Genomic DNA, 15,545 nt, shown 5'->3' on the forward strand with positions numbered 1-15,545 from the left:
CTTCTTCTTCTTCTTCTTCTTCAAGGTCTTCTTCTTCTTCTTCTTCTTCAAGGTCTTCTTCTTCTTCTTCTTCTTCTTCTTCTTCTTCTTCTTCTTCTTCTTCTTCTTCTTCTTCTTCTTCTTCAAGGTCTTCTTCTTCTTCAAGGTCTTCTTCTTCTTCTTCTTCTTCTTCAAGGTCTTCTTCTTCTTCAAGGTCTTCTTCTTCTTCTTCTTCTTCTTCTTCTTCAAGGTCTTCTTCTTCTTCTTCTTCTTCTTCTTCTTCAAGGTCTTCTTCTTCTTCTTCTTCTTCTTCTTCTTCAAGGTCTTCTTCTTCTTCTTCTTCTTCTTCTTCAAGGTCTTCTTCTTCTTCTTCTTCTTCTTCTTCTTCTTCTTCTTCTTCAAGGTCTTCTTCTTCTTCTTCTTCTTCTTCAAGGTCTTCTTCTTCTTCTTCTTCTTCTTCAAGGTCTTCTTCTTCTTCTTCTTCTTCAAGGTCTTCTTCTTCTTCAAGGTCTTCTTCTTCTTCTTCTTCTTCTTCTTCTTCAAGGTCTTCTTCTTCTTCTTCTTCTTCTTCTTCTTCAAGGTCTTCTTCTTCTTCTTCTTCTTCTTCTTCTTCTTCTTCTTCTTCAAGGTCTTCTTCTTCTTCTTCTTCTTCTTCTTCTTCTTCAAGGTCTTCTTCTTCTTCTTCTTCTTCTTCTTCTTCTTCTTCTTCAAGGTCTTCTTCTTCTTCTTCTTCTTCTTCTTCTTCTTCAAGGTCTTCTTCTTCTTCTTCTTCTTCTTCTTCAAGGTCTTCTTCTTCTTCTTCTTCTTCTTCTTCTTCTTCTTCTTCTTCTTCTTCTTCTTCTTCTTCAAGGTCTTCTTCTTCTTCTTCTTCTTCTTCAAGGTCTTCTTCTTCTTCTTCTTCTTCTTCAAGGTCTTCTTCTTCTTCTTCAAGGTCTTCTTCTTCTTCTTCAAGGTCTTCTTCTTCTTCTTCTTCTTCAAGGTCTTCTTCTTCTTCTTCAAGGTCTTCTTCTTCTTCTTCTTCAAGGTCTTCTTCTTCTTCTTCTTCTTCTTCTTCTTCTTCTTCTTCTTCAAGGTCTTCTTCTTCTTCTTCTCATCCAAGGTCTTCTTCTTCTCATCCAAGGTCTTCTTCTTCTCATCCAAGGTCTTCTTCTTCTCATCCAAGGTCTTCTTCTTCTCATCCAAGGTCTTCTTCTTCTCATCCAAGGTCTTCTTCTTCTCATCCAAGGTCTTCTTCTTCTCATCCAAGGTCTTCTTCTTCTCATCCAAGGTCTTCTTCTCCTCATCCAAGGTCTTCTTCTCCTCATCCAAGGTCTTCTTCTCATCTATCTTCCAAGGTCTTCTTCTCATCTATCTTCCAAGGTCTTCTTCTCATCTATCTTCCAAGGTCTTCTTCTCATCTATCTTCCAAGGTCTTCTTCTCATCTATCTTCTAAGGTCCAAGCAGTACTTGGAGAAGGGTGTACATCCCGAAAGCTTGTCCTAAAAATATGGACGTTAGTAGAAATAACATTTGCTTGCTTCACTGCATAGAGGGTGTCACTAACTTTCTGTTACACGCAGGTCAGGAGTCAGCTCCAGCAGCCTCCACGTGTTCCTTTAAGCCGATAGCCGTAAACCAGCAAGGTTGAAGCGCACGGCTGAGGCTTTCATCATATGCAAAAAAATGATTAAATCCTCCTGTGGATCCTTATCAAACATTTTCTGTTGATAGGAACTATGAATCAATAATGAGATAACTTAGATTGAAGCAATCAATTTGCAGATGACACATTAAATGATTAACTATAGTGTGTCTGCGTCTACCCTGACCTGGTTTAATCAAGTCAAGTCTAAATCAATTTGGCGTGGGTGTGTCCGGCGCGCTTCCCAGCATCCGAGAAATGCGCTTTGGTATACATTGAGGGTTCTCAGTCGGCCTCTGTTCGCGACATCAATATGGATTTGCCATTTGCAACCTTGCCAGTGTCAATGTGACTAGATAAAGGAAAGCTCAAAGTGCAAGTCTGGGCAAAATAATAATAAAAATACATAAGCAACATATCTGTGACTTTCTCTTTAATAAAGCTGCAAGTACAGAAAAATAGCTGGTGATCCTACCAAAAATCCGCCGAGCTCCTAACTTCTTGTAGTGAGCTGACAAAGCGATCCCAACAATGCTGTCAGCCTTATTAAACTACAGTACAGCTCCCCCTTATGCTAAGGGGATGGGGGGAGGTGTTCTGTGGTCCAGCAATGTAGACCACCACTGCCCCGCTTCCCATGTGCACCACTGCCCTGCTCTCTATCTGCACCACTAAAGTGTTCTCTATCTGCACCACTACCCCGCTCCCTATCTGCACCACTGCCCTGCTCTCTATCTGCACCACTACCCTACTTCCCATCTGCCCCACTACCCTGCTCCCCATCTGCACCACTACCCCGCTCCCCATCTGCACCACTATTCTGCTCTCTATCTGCACCACTGCTCCGCTCCCATCTTCACCACTGTTCTGCTTCCTATCTGCACCACTGCTCTGCTCTCTATCTGCACCACTGCTCCGTTCCCCATCTTCACCACTGCTCTGCTTCCCATCTGCACTACTGGCAGCATATGATGTGCCCATCAAACACAGCTACTGTGCCCATCATTTGTTGCCACTGTGCCAATCAAACTCAGCCACTGTGGCCATCAAACACAGCTACTGCATCCATCAAACGCAGCCACTGTGCCAATCAAACGCAGCCACTGTGCCATAAATTGTCGTCACTGTGCCCATCAAGCACAGCCACTTTACCCATCATATGCTGCCAGTGTGCCCATCATATGCTGCCACTGAGCCAAATACTGCCAGTGTCCCCATCAAATGATGCCACTGTGCCAAATGCTGCCAGTGTCCCCATAAAATACTGCCAGTGTCCCCATCAAATTCTGCCACTGTGCCAAATGCTGGCAGTGTCCCCATCAAATACTGCCAGTGTCCCCATCAAATGCTGCCACTGTGCCAAATGTTGGCAGTGTCCCTCATCAAATGCTGCCAGTGTGCCCATTAAATGCTGCCAGTGTGACCACCTGCTGGCTCGCCATCTGCCCGGCACTAACCCTGTCTTGGTGGGGCAGCAGGTGACGGCGACGAGCGGGGTCCTTCATGTCTCCTCATGTCCCGTAAGGCTCCTCATGTCTCGTCAGGCGTCCAATAGCGGCGCCTGTGGTTTCAGCCAATCAGTTGACAGGGTAACCAGACCCGGCGCAACTGATTGGCTGAGAGGCGGGTCAATGTTAGGAAAAGCAATGTATTCGGGTTCCTTAACACAAGACTGAGTAATCAGCGAACGCACAGCAGTGCGCCCACTGTTTTCCCATTTGGAAACCTATTAGAGTCCACCGGCTCTAATCGGGAAAACCAATAGACCCTATGGTTCTAATGAGGCGCTTCTAAAACACATCCACTGCTGTAATTCATATGCCGGGCGCCCGACAAGGGGTCGGGCACAAGAATAGGGGGTGGCAGCGGCGACCTTGGATAGATTCATGCAATGCATGAATCTATCTATGTGAGAGAGCAGGAGAGAGGGGGCGAGCAGGAGAGGGTGCGAGCAGGAGAGTGGGGCGAGCAGGAGAAGGGGGCAAGCAGGAGAGGGGGCGAGCAGGAGAAGGGGCGAGCAGGAGAGGGGGTGAGCAGGGGAGGGGGGCGAGCAGGAGAGGGGGCGAGCAGGGGAGGGGGGCGAGCAGGAGAGGTGGGGCGAGCAAGAGAGGGGGCGAGTAGGGGAGGGGGGGTGAGCAGGGGAGGGGGGCAAGCAGGAGAGGGGGGCGAGCAGGAGAGGGAGGCGAGCAGGAGAAGGGGGGCGAGCAGGAGAGGGGGGCGAGCAGGAGAGGGGGCGGCACTCCTATGTTTTTTATGGACGCACCGCCACTGCTGGTAGAGGGGATCTAGGACACGGCTCTGGTGTAATTACCATTGGCTACGTCCGCCAGCTGTTCTCCAAATGTCAAAGCACCTTGTCTCGTTCTCCGCCTCATCTCATTGCAATGTTCTCGTTCTGTATTTAAATACAAGACAATTTTTGCCTTTAAGCCAAAACATTTCCAACATCTCAGGCTTGTACCGGAGACCATGAACTGGACACCTAATTGCGGTTTTTATATTGCTTCTTTTTCTGCCATTCAAGACAATAAATGTCAAAGAATCTTTTTTCGACTTTCATATGTGATCATCCATTTATAATAAGGCTGACAGGAGACGCTGCAATATATTGCTTAAGACCGTCCATTTACAGGAGATGAATTTCAATTTATTGGATCTGCACACTATTACCGGCCTTTTCTCCGTTCCCCGAACCCCGGCATTAGGCGCTGAAAGACATGTGCTCCTTCTAGAGTGTTTTATTTACTTTGTGATTAGATTACAGTCTAGGCATTGACTTGGGGGCTGCTTTTTCATTAGCTGCAAGAAAGGCTTTACGATCGCGGCTGCCCGTCCTCCCTATCGCCGCTGAATCCCGAGGACCATTTTTCTAGGAAATGGAGTGATAGCCGAGGACTTTTTATAATCAAGGGTAAAACTTTCTAGGGAGACTGTCAGAAGTGTTTGTGGTCTGCTTGGAGGAAGCCTATGTGAGCAGCAAAGGCTGAGGGAAGGGAAATAGGTCTAGGAGTCTTATTTGTGGACTTACCGTATATACTCGAGTATAAGCCAAGTTTTTCAAACTGTGTTGAAAATGCCCCCCTCTGCTCATACTCGAGTCACCTTTTTGCGCCTGATCTCCCGGACTTTGGGGACCTGGTACCAAACTTGGCACACATGTAGCCCCACTCTTCCTCTACAAGTGTGCAAAGTTTGTTGTCTGGGGGACCTACGGCCGGGGAGCACTGATTTTTCAAAGCCGGGCACCCTTTCCATAGACTCCCATGTTAAACGGTTATTTCTCTGGTGAATTTGGGGACCCGGTACCGGCCGGTCGTAGGTCTCCTGGACCCGGAACATGGCACACATGTAACCCCATTTCTCCTCTACAAGTGTCCAAAGTTTGTTGTCTGGGGGACCTACGGCCGGGGAGCACCGATTCTTCAAAGCCGGGCACCCATAGACTCCGATTTTAAACATCAGTCTAGTCATGGACACAGTGAGGCATGGGCACAGTGAGGCACGGACACAGTGAGGCATGGACACAGTGAGGCATGGGCACAGTGAGGCATGGGCACAGTGAGGCATGGACATGGACACAATGAGGCAAAGTGAGGCACAGTGAGGCATGCACATGGACACCCTGGCCCAGATTCTCAAAGGACTTACGACGGCGCAGCGCCATGTACGCTGTCGTAAGTCCTAATCTGACCCGTCGTATCTATGCGTCTGATTCTTATGCCGCGTACACACCATCGCTTTCTGCGATGGAAAAAAACGTCATTTTCAAAAACGTCAATTTAATTGACCGTGTGTGGGCAAAAACGTCGTTTTATGTCTTCTAAAAAACGACAGAAAAAAATTGAAGCATGCTTCAATTTTATGTGTCGTTTTTGGCCGACGTCGTTTTCTGTGTTCTAAACATTGACCGTGTGTACGTAAAAACGTCGATTTAAGCCCGCGCATGCTCAGAAGCAAGTTAGGAGACGGCAGCGCTCATTCATGTAAAACGACTGTTCAGAATGGAATCAGCACATTCGTTAAGGTGTTTTTCAGCTTATAGACAAGAAAATAAAGCGCTTCTTTAACCCCTGCTTTTAACTGCTACCCAGAAATGGACGTTTGTTGCGGCTGATCTTGTTACATAGTTATGACAAGCTTTTAATTAGTTTCTTTCTTGTTTGATAATGTTTATGTTTGTGTTCTGTTATTTAGTTGTATCTTCCATCTTAAACATTTTAAATATATATATTGGTCCACCTTATTTTTTTTTTTTTAATTTTTGTCACCAATTTGATTAGTAATCTCTATTTTGTGTTTATTTAGGAGTGTGTGAAGTGTCTGCAACAACCTAATTTTTTAGTTAACTCACCCACAAGCATGTTTTTTTACCTTGTTAATGTTTGCATTATTTATTTTGTAATGGGTCTGCCCATTCAATACTGATCTCTCAAATCTACAATAAAGAAACATGTTGAAATTTGGCTGAAAAATTAACATTTATTTTAGTCTTCCTAAAAATTTCAAAAAAAAAAGGTGGCAACCCAAAAACACAACATAATATAAACAAAGATGCCAAGGTAGGCAGCACTTTAGAGCATGCTTGTTTTACGTCCTTAGTACAAGCACTGTATCACAGATCCGACAACAAATAGACAAACTGTACGACAGAAAACGAAATTTAAAGCACAGTCACTGAAAATCACGAATCGTATCTCACCAAACTTTTACTAACACGCAGCAACACGATATCAGCAAAAGAGGCCGTCTTCCGCATGGAAACGACCCTTTATAGTGACGTCGTGCGTGATTGACGGAACTGCGCTGTGCTAGAGCGTTGTGAAAAAGCGATGGTGTGTATGCTACGTCGTTGTTCAAATTGAAGTTTGAAAAATGACGTTTTTTTAAAGCACATAAAGCGTCGCATTTTTCCATCGCAGAAAGCGATGGTGTGTACGCGGCATTAGAATCAGTTACGCATAGATATCCATTAGATCCGGCAGGCGTAAGTCTCTTACGCCGTCGGATCTAAACTGCATTTTTTTTTTGACCGCTTGGCGCTTCCGTCGAATTCTGCGTCGAGTATGCAAATTAGCTAGATGCGCGAATTCCCGAACGTACGCGTGGCCGACGCAGTAAAGTTACGACGTTTATGTTAGGCTTTTCCCGGCGTAAAGTTGCCCCTGCTATATGAGGCGCAGCCAATGTTAAGTATGGCCGTCGTTCCCGCGTCGAAATTTTAAAAAGTTACGTCGTTTGCGTAAGTCGTCCGTGAATGGGGCTGGACGTCATTTACGTTTAAGTCGAAACTAATGACGTCCTTGCGACGTCATTTGGAGCAATGCACACTGGGATATTTTACGGACGGCGCATGCGCAGTTCGTTCGGTGCGGGGACGCGCTTCCTTTAAATGATACACGCCCCCTACCCGCCGAATTTGAATTCCGCCGGGTGATTTACGATACGCCGCCGCAACTTACGGAGCAAGTGCTTTGAGAATACAGCACTTGCCCGTGTAAGTTGCGGAGGTCAATACGCTTTCCCAGTTTTATGTGGTAAAATTAGGTGCCTCGGCTTATATTCGGGTTGGCTTATACTCGAGTATAAACGGTACTAAAATTTGTACAGTGGCTTGAAAAAGTATTCATACCCCTTGAGATTTTCTAGATTTTGTCATGTTACAACCAAAAACATAAATGTATTTTATTGGGATTTTATGTGATAGACCAACACAAAGTGGCACATAATTGTGGAAGGAAAATGATAAATGGTTTTCAACATTTTTTACAAATAAATATTTGAAAAGTGTGGCGTGTATTTGGGAAGATGGATGGAGTCAAATACAGGGCAGTCTTAGAAGAAAACCTGTTATGCCTCGTACGCACAACCAGGTTTTCCGGCGGGAAAACTGCAAGGAGAGCTTTTGGCCGGGAATCCCGGCTGTGTGTATGCTCCCCTAGCAGTTTTCCCAATGGGAAAACTGCCAAACCCGCCAGCAAAAAAAAAGAGAACCATCTCTCTTTTTTTCCCCATCGAGATTCCCAACTGACTTTTTCCCGTCGGAATTCCCGACTGACTTTTTCCCGTCGGAAATCCTGAGCGTGTGTACGGGGCATAAGAGTCTGCAAAAGACTTGAGACTGGGGCTAATATGCATTTAATCTCAGTATAAATACAGCTGTTCTGTGAAGCCCTCTGAGGTTTGTTAGAGACCCTTAGTGAACAAACAGCATCATGAAGGCCAAGGAACACACCAGACGGGTCAGGGATAAAGTTGTGGAGAAGTATAAAGCAGGGTTGGGTTATAAAAAAAAAATCTCCCAAGCTTTGAACATCTCACAGAGCTTCTGTTCAATCCATCATCGGAAAAATGAAAAGAGTATGACACAACTGCAAACCTACCAAGACTTGGCCGTCCACCTAAACTGACCGGGCCGGGCAAGGAGAGCATTCATCAGAGAAGCAGCCAAGAGGCCCATGGTAACTCTGGAGGAGCTGCAGAGATCCACAGCTCAGGGGGGAGAATCTGTCCACAGGACAACTATTAGTGGTCTCTCCACACATCTGCCCTTTATGGAAGAGTGACAAGAAGAAAGACATTGGTGAAAGAAAGACATAAGAAGTCCTGGTTGAAGTTTTTGAGAAGCCATGTGGGGAAGGGGACACAGCAAACATGTGGAAGAAGGGGCTCTGGTCAGAGGAGACCAGAATTTAAATTTTTGGCCTAAAAGCAAAACGCTATGTGTGGGGGGAAACTAACACTGCACATCACCCTGAACACACCATCCCCACCGTGAAACATGGTGGTGGCAGCATCATGTGGTGGGGATGCTTTTCTTCAGCAGGGACAGGGAAGCTGGTCAGAGTTGATGAGAAGATGGATGGAGACAAATACAGGACAATCTTAGAAGAAAACCTGTTAGAGTCTGCAAAAGGTTTGAGACTGGGGCGGAGGTTCACTTTCCAGCAGGACAACGACCCTAAACATGCAGCCAGAGCTACAATGGAATGGTTTAAATCAAAGCGAATTCATGTGTTACAATGAACCAGTCACAGTCCAGACCTAAATCACATTGAAATCTGTGGCAAGACTTGAAAATTGCTGATCACAGACGCTCTCCATCCAATCTGACAGAGCTTGAGATATTTTACAGAGAAGAAGAATGGGCAGAAATGTCCCTCTCTAGATGTGCAAAGCTGGTAGAGACACCCCCAAAAAGACTTGCAGCTGTAATTGCAGAGAAAGGGGGTTCTACAAAAGTATTGACTCCGGGGGGCGCCATGTAAATGTACACCCACACTTTTCACATATTTATTTGTAAAAAATTTGGAAAACCATTTCTTATATTCCTTCCACTTCACAATTATGTGACACTTTGTGTTGGTCTATCACAGGGGTCTCCAAATTTTCTAAACAACAGGGCGGTTTACTGTCATTCAGATTTTATGGGGGCCGGATTGTGGCCAGTAGGAGTAAACAATGCCCAATCATTGGTTTCAGTGGAAGGATGCCCTAGTGATATTGGTGGAAGGAATATAACCCCATCCTTGGTTTCAGTGGGAGGAATAGAACCCCATCCTTGCAGTGGCGTCTCCAGCTTTCATATTTAGGGGGGGCACATGGGGGGACAGGGACAAAAGTAGGGGGGGCCAACTATAAAAATGCAATTATATATATATATATATATCCTGGGGCCCTTTACTACGATCCCACTATGGGCCCTTTCATATGTTCTGCAGTGAGCTCCCTTCCTACTATACTGGGGCCCCCCAGGGTGACAGAAAACAAGAGATATATGTCACCAGCACACCAAGAAAATATAAGGGTCCAAAGCAGTGGGAGAACTATCAGGGTTGCAAAGGTTGTCTTGCCACCGGGCCCTGGTGTTCTCCCACAGTGGGGATCCCCAGCTGTCCTGTCCCTGCTATTTACAGCGCTGGTCTGGCATCTGTCTCCTTGGCAGCGGCGGCAGTCTATTAGGACCTAGTGCTGGTGACATTATGGGTGCATGCAGGGGAAGGCTGGCACTATTGGTTATAGAGAGCCGAGCCCCCAGCTGGTCACCTAGCAGCAGTAATGCTGTATAACCTTCTCTGTTGACATGCTGATCGGCATGTGATCCAGGTGATGCTCCCAGTCAGATCTAATAAGAGCATCACCTGGATTGTATCCCGATCAGTTTGTCAGAGAAGGGTCCACTGCTGCTAAGCAACCTGCAGGGAGCTCAACTGTCTACAACCAATAGAGATGGGCTCGGGTGTGTTTGAAATCCCACATGCCCGATCCCGCCAGGAAGCCGACACTCCACAGTGCTAATCAATGTATGGGCTGCCTAAGAGCTAAGACCAGCCATAGACAGTTTAAATCTCAGCTGGTTCAGCAGGAACTGGCTGAGATTTGAACCATAAATTAGAAGATTCTCTTATGATTGTCACTAGTGGTTGCTGTATAGCCACTAGTGATAATCACTGTTTGTCGGGAGAATATAATTGCTGGGCAGGAGGGATATTCTCCTGTCACCACTGTCTGTTGATGGGGGAATCATGCAAGTTTCTTTCCTGCAATCTGTGGATGCAGCAAAGAAATTTGCATCGTATATTATCTGCCTAACTGAAAGTGAAAGTAAATTGTGAATGTTTTGAAAGAACAGGAGAGGGGGAGGGAGACAGATGGGGGGGAGAGAGAAGGGATGGAGATAATGTAGTTCAGTGATTACAGTGTACTACGGTCCAGGCTAGAATATCTGGTTGTGTGAGCGCTCGCATTATGCAGTGATGGCGAGCAGAGGGAGGGGGAGGAATCCCCCGCAGAGCTGACTGGGGACGCTCTCCCTCTCGGGAAGCAAAATACAAAAATTGCAAAAAAAAACAAAACATTTTTTTTTTGGGGGGGGGGGCACATGGTGGGGCACAGCATGATGTTGGGGGGGTCAGGGCTCCCTCTGGCCCCCCCCTAGGGACGCCCCTGCATCCTTGGTGTCAGTGGGAGGAATAGAACCCCATCCTTGGTGTCAGTGGGAGGAATAGTGTCCTATTGATATCAGTGGGAGGAATAGTGCCCTATTGATATCGGTGGGAGGAATAGAACCACATCCTTGGTGCCAGTGGGAGGAATAGTGCCCTATTGATATCGGTGGGAGGAATAGAACCCCATCCTTGGTGTCAGTGGGAGGAATAGTGCCCTATTGATATCGGTGGGAGGAATAGAACCCCATCCTTGCTGTCAGTAGGAGGAATAGAACCCCATCCTTGGTGTCAGTGGGAGGAATAGAACCCCATCCTTGGTTTCAGTGGGAGGAATAAGGCCCTATTGATATCGGTGGGAGGAATAGAACCCCATCCTTTATGTCAGTGGGAGGAATAGAACCCCATCCTTGGTGTCAGTGGGAGGAATAGAACCCCTTCCTGGGTGTTGGTGTCAGTGGGAGGAATAGAACCCCATTCTTGGTGTCAGTGGGAGGAAAAGAAACCCAATCTTGGTGTCAGTGGGAGGAATAGCACTCCATCTTTGGTGTCAGTTGGAGGAATAGTGCCCCATCCTTGGTGTCAGAGGAGAAGTGACCCATCCTTGGTGTCAGTGGGAGGAATAGTGTCCCATCCTTGGTGTCAGTGGGAGGAATAGTGTCCCATCCTTGGTGTCAGTTGTGAATGGAATAGTGCCCCAAGGGCCAGATAGAGGCAAGCAAAGGGCCACATCAGGCCCCAGGGCCACAGTTTGGAGACCACTGGTCTATCACATAAAATCCCAATAAAATACATTTACGTCTTTGGTTGTAACATGACAAAATATGGAAAATTTCAAAGGGTACGAATACTTTTTCAGGGAACTCTAGTACTTTGTCCCCAAAGACAGAACATAAAAAAATAAAAATATTAATAAATAAATTATGTGAATGTTCTTATTTAAAATCACAGAAAAAAGATAGTGCCATACAGGGATGGACTGGCCATTGGGACTACAGGGAGTTTTCCGGTGGGCCGATGGCTCAGTGGGCCAGCTTCAGTGACAGCGGGCTGCCACCCCCCTCCGCTCCTCTGTCTCTCCCTCCCCGCAGCGCTCACCTGGGGGGAACAAAGAAGCAGGGGGGCGACAGAAGAGCATGGGGGAAGGGGACAGACAGCTGACTCAACAGCTATGGCCTGGGAGTTTCTCACTTCTGCCTAATCTTGTCCCATAAGGGTCCCGGGTGAAATAATTTCTAGCTTCCCCACTGGTACTGCCTATAAGAGTACCGGTACCAGCCGTTCTACTCTAATAAAGTAGAACGGCCAGTGAAGGGAGAGAAGGGGCTTGGGTGGCCGGGGGGGGGGGGGGTGCGGGAGTTGTCCGACCGCCATGGGAGAAACCTGTCAAAGTGGGCCAGTCTGGATGAAGTCCAGGGCCAAATTTCTGTCCCAGTCCAGCCCTGGTGCCATATAGAAATATGCCAAACCATTTACCAAAGGGAAGCCAATCTAAAAAATATTTTCTCTCAGTGGCCTAACTAGACACGTAGGTCAAGAAACACATACTACTGGCTCCAGGGGCCCCAAGGACTGCACAATAAGTGCCGAGGGGCCACACGTTGACTCCTACAGTACTGTCCTGCATCCGTTGTTCTGCTACATATCCCCTCCATTAAGGACACTTGCGGCCATTGGTTGTAATCCAACATTTTTGGAAATCTTTTTCTTCCCGAATCATTCTGCAAGCTTCCTTTTCTCTCGATTTTTTTCTCCAAATAAGTCCCCGGGAAGCCTCTACGATCGGCAGAACCTACTTAAACTCTTATTAAGGGTTTGAAATGTCTTATCTGACTCATATGGGCATAAAAGGATCACATTTATAGTGGGGAGGCAGTATTTAAATAAAACATTTTTTTCCCTACCAACAAAAACATTAAAAATATTTATCGGAGGCGAGCTTTCGGCCGGCGTACATGACGCCGTTAAATAAATATGTGGATAAGGGCATTAGGAAGCCTGTAGCATAGTTCATTAAGTTTGGTATTGAGATGCAGGGCTTGTTTGGGGAATAATATTGACGGAATGCAGGACATGTATGCGATCTCCAAATATTTGCATTTTATACTGCTTTCACAACGTAACGACCGCGTGAATCACTTTGCAGGAGTTTTATTTCCAAAGCCTCTCTCGGAATGTTAACTAACTCGCTGTTCGCGGCCCGTCAGTAATCCGAGATTGGGCTGCGTTTATTTTTAATTGCCTGTTCAGTTATCATATTTTTCTGATTATTGGGATGTTTAATACAAAATGCGGCTTAGACGTAAAGGAAGACAATGGGGGGAAAATGGCTGTCGGATGCCAGTGGGTCTTAATTGTGGGTTATAGGTAAGAATGAAAGGAGGAGAGCAACAGCGAGAGAAAGAGAGGAAGAGATAGCGAGAGCTGAGGGGAAACAACAAGAAAAGGAGAGATGGAGACAAGAGGAAGAGGGAAAGAGAGAACGAGAGAGAGAGAAAGAGAGATGAGACAAGAGAAAGAGGGAACAAGAGACAGCGAGAGCTGAGGGGAAACAAAGAGAAAAAGAGAGGTGGAGACAAGAGAGAGATGGAGACTAGAGGGAGAGAGAGGGAGAGAGAGAGGTGGAGATGAGAGGAAGAGAGAGAGAGAGATGGAGACAAGAGGGAGAGAGAAAGAGAGAGAGGTGACGACGAGAGGGAGAGAGCAAGAGGGAGAGAGATGGAGACAAGAGGCAGAGAGAGATGGAGACAAGAGGAAGAGTGAAAGAGAGAACAAGACGAGAGAGAGAAAGAGAGATGAGACAAGAGAAAGAGGGAACGAGAGACAGCGAGAGCTGAGGGGAAACAAAGAGTAAAAGAGAGGTGGAGACAAGAGAGAGATGGAGACTAGAGGGAGAAAGAGAGATTGAGGCAAGAGGGAGAGAGAGGGAGAGAGAAAGAGAGAGGGGTGGAGACGAGAGGAAGATAGAGAGAGACGGAGACAAGAGGGAGAGAGAAAGAGAGAGAGAGGTGAAGACGAGAGGGAGAGAGGGAGAGAGAGAGATGGAGACAAGAGGGAGAGAGAGATGGAGACAAGAGGGAGGGAGAGCGATGGAGACAAGAGGGAGAGAGAAAGAGATAGAGGCAGAGATGAGAGAGAGAGAGAGAGAGGGAGAGAGAGAAAGAGATAGAGGCGGAGACGAGAGAGAGAGATGGAGACAAGAGGGAGAGAGAGGGAGAGAGCAAGAGAGAGAGAGACAAGAGGGAAGGAGAAAGAGGGAGGGAGAAAAAGAGAGAGATGGGGTGGAGAGGGATGGAGATGAGAGGGAGAGAAAAAGAGAGAGTGATGGAGATGAGAGGGAAAGAGAAGGAGACAGAGTGAAAGAGAGAGAGCTGGAGATGAGAGGGAGAGAATAAGAGCGAGGGATGGAAATGAGAGGGAGAGAATAAGAGCGAAGGATGGAGATGAGAGGGAGAGAATAAGAGAGAGGGATAGAGACGAGAGGGAGAAAGAGAGAAAGGAAGAGGGATGGAGCAAGAAAGAGAGAGATGGAGACGAGAGGGAGGAAGGGAGAGGGATGGTGATAAGGGGGAAAGAGAAAGAAAGAAAGAGAGACATGGAGACGAAGGGGAGAGGGCTGGAGATAAGGGGGAGAGAGAAAGAGAGAGAGAGAGAGGGATGGGAATGAGAGGGAGAGATAGAGAAATAGAAACCGATGGAGATGAGAGGGAGAGAATAAGAAAGAGGGATGGAGATGAGAGGGGGAGAATAAGAGAGGGGGATGGAGATGAGAGGGAGAAAGGGAGAAGGCTGGAGATAAGGGGGAGAGAGAAAGAGAGAACGAAAGAGAGAGAGCGGTAGAGATCAGAGGGAGAGAATAAGAGAGAGAGGTGGAGGTGAGATGGATGGAGATGAGAGGGATGGAGACGAGCGGGAGAGAGAGAGAGGGAGAGATGGAGACAAAAGGGAGAGAATAAAAAAAGAGGGATGGAGAGGGATGGAGATGAGAGAGAGAGCCTTGTCTATCCCAAATTCCCAACAATTCGGCCTGACAAAATCACAAATAAAAAACATAAGAAATGATTCCAAAGAAAAACATGTTGGAGAATGGACAAATGAAATAACAAACTCCAAAAAACAAATTGTCTGCCAGTCACTACGGATAGGTTACAAACTGGCCCCGTACCTGGAGGTGCTACAAGACCCCAAAGACGGACAGACCCTGGGCCTGTACAGACTGAGCGCCCACAGCCTGGAAATGGAATTAGGACGGCACAGACAGACCTACAAGCCCAGGGAGAGGAGAAAGGGAGAGAGAGAAAGAAAGAAAGAAAAAAAGAAAAGAAAGCAAGAATGAAAAGGAAAGAGAGAGAGGGAGAGAGAAAGGGAGAGAGAGAGGGGGAGAGAGAAATAGAAAGAAGGAAAGAAAGCGAGGGAGAGAGAGAGAGAAAGAAAGGGAGAGAGGGGGGTGAGAGAGGGAGTGTGAAAGAGAAAGAAAGAGGGAGAGGAAGAAAGAGAGAGAGGGAGAAAGTGAGAGAAAGAAAGGGAGAGAGAGGGGGAGAGAGAGGGGGAGGCAAAGAGAGAAAGAACAGAAAAAAAGAAAGAGAAAGAAATAGGGAGAGAAGGAGAGAGAGAGAGAGATGGAAAAATAAAGAGCAAGAGAGGAGGAATATAATGATAAATGATAAATATTTTCACTCAAGTTGCAAGCAACTTCCTCCTAGAATGCAAATAAAATGTACAATGCTGCTCTAAGCTGAGACAGAGATCTCCTCGCCAGGTGCAGTGAAGGGAGCTGGCGTCAGTGCACCATTCAGTGGTGTAAGAGCATTATCAAAGAGAAGAAAGGGCGGCACTCACCAACCCAGTTCATTACTATGTAGGTGTCAGGGCTGGGCTCAGCCCTTCCTTCTTTGAGGTGTCGGTTAATTGTCAGCTTCTATCTCTCCACAGTGACTCACCTGTTGATGATCCTGCTCGTCAGTCCTTCCTACTTAAGCCGTCCAGCTCAATTGTTCTCTGC

This window comes from Rana temporaria, chromosome 10, assembly GCF_905171775.1.
Source record: "Rana temporaria chromosome 10, aRanTem1.1, whole genome shotgun sequence".
Classification (NCBI taxonomy): domain Eukaryota; kingdom Metazoa; phylum Chordata; class Amphibia; order Anura; family Ranidae; genus Rana; species Rana temporaria.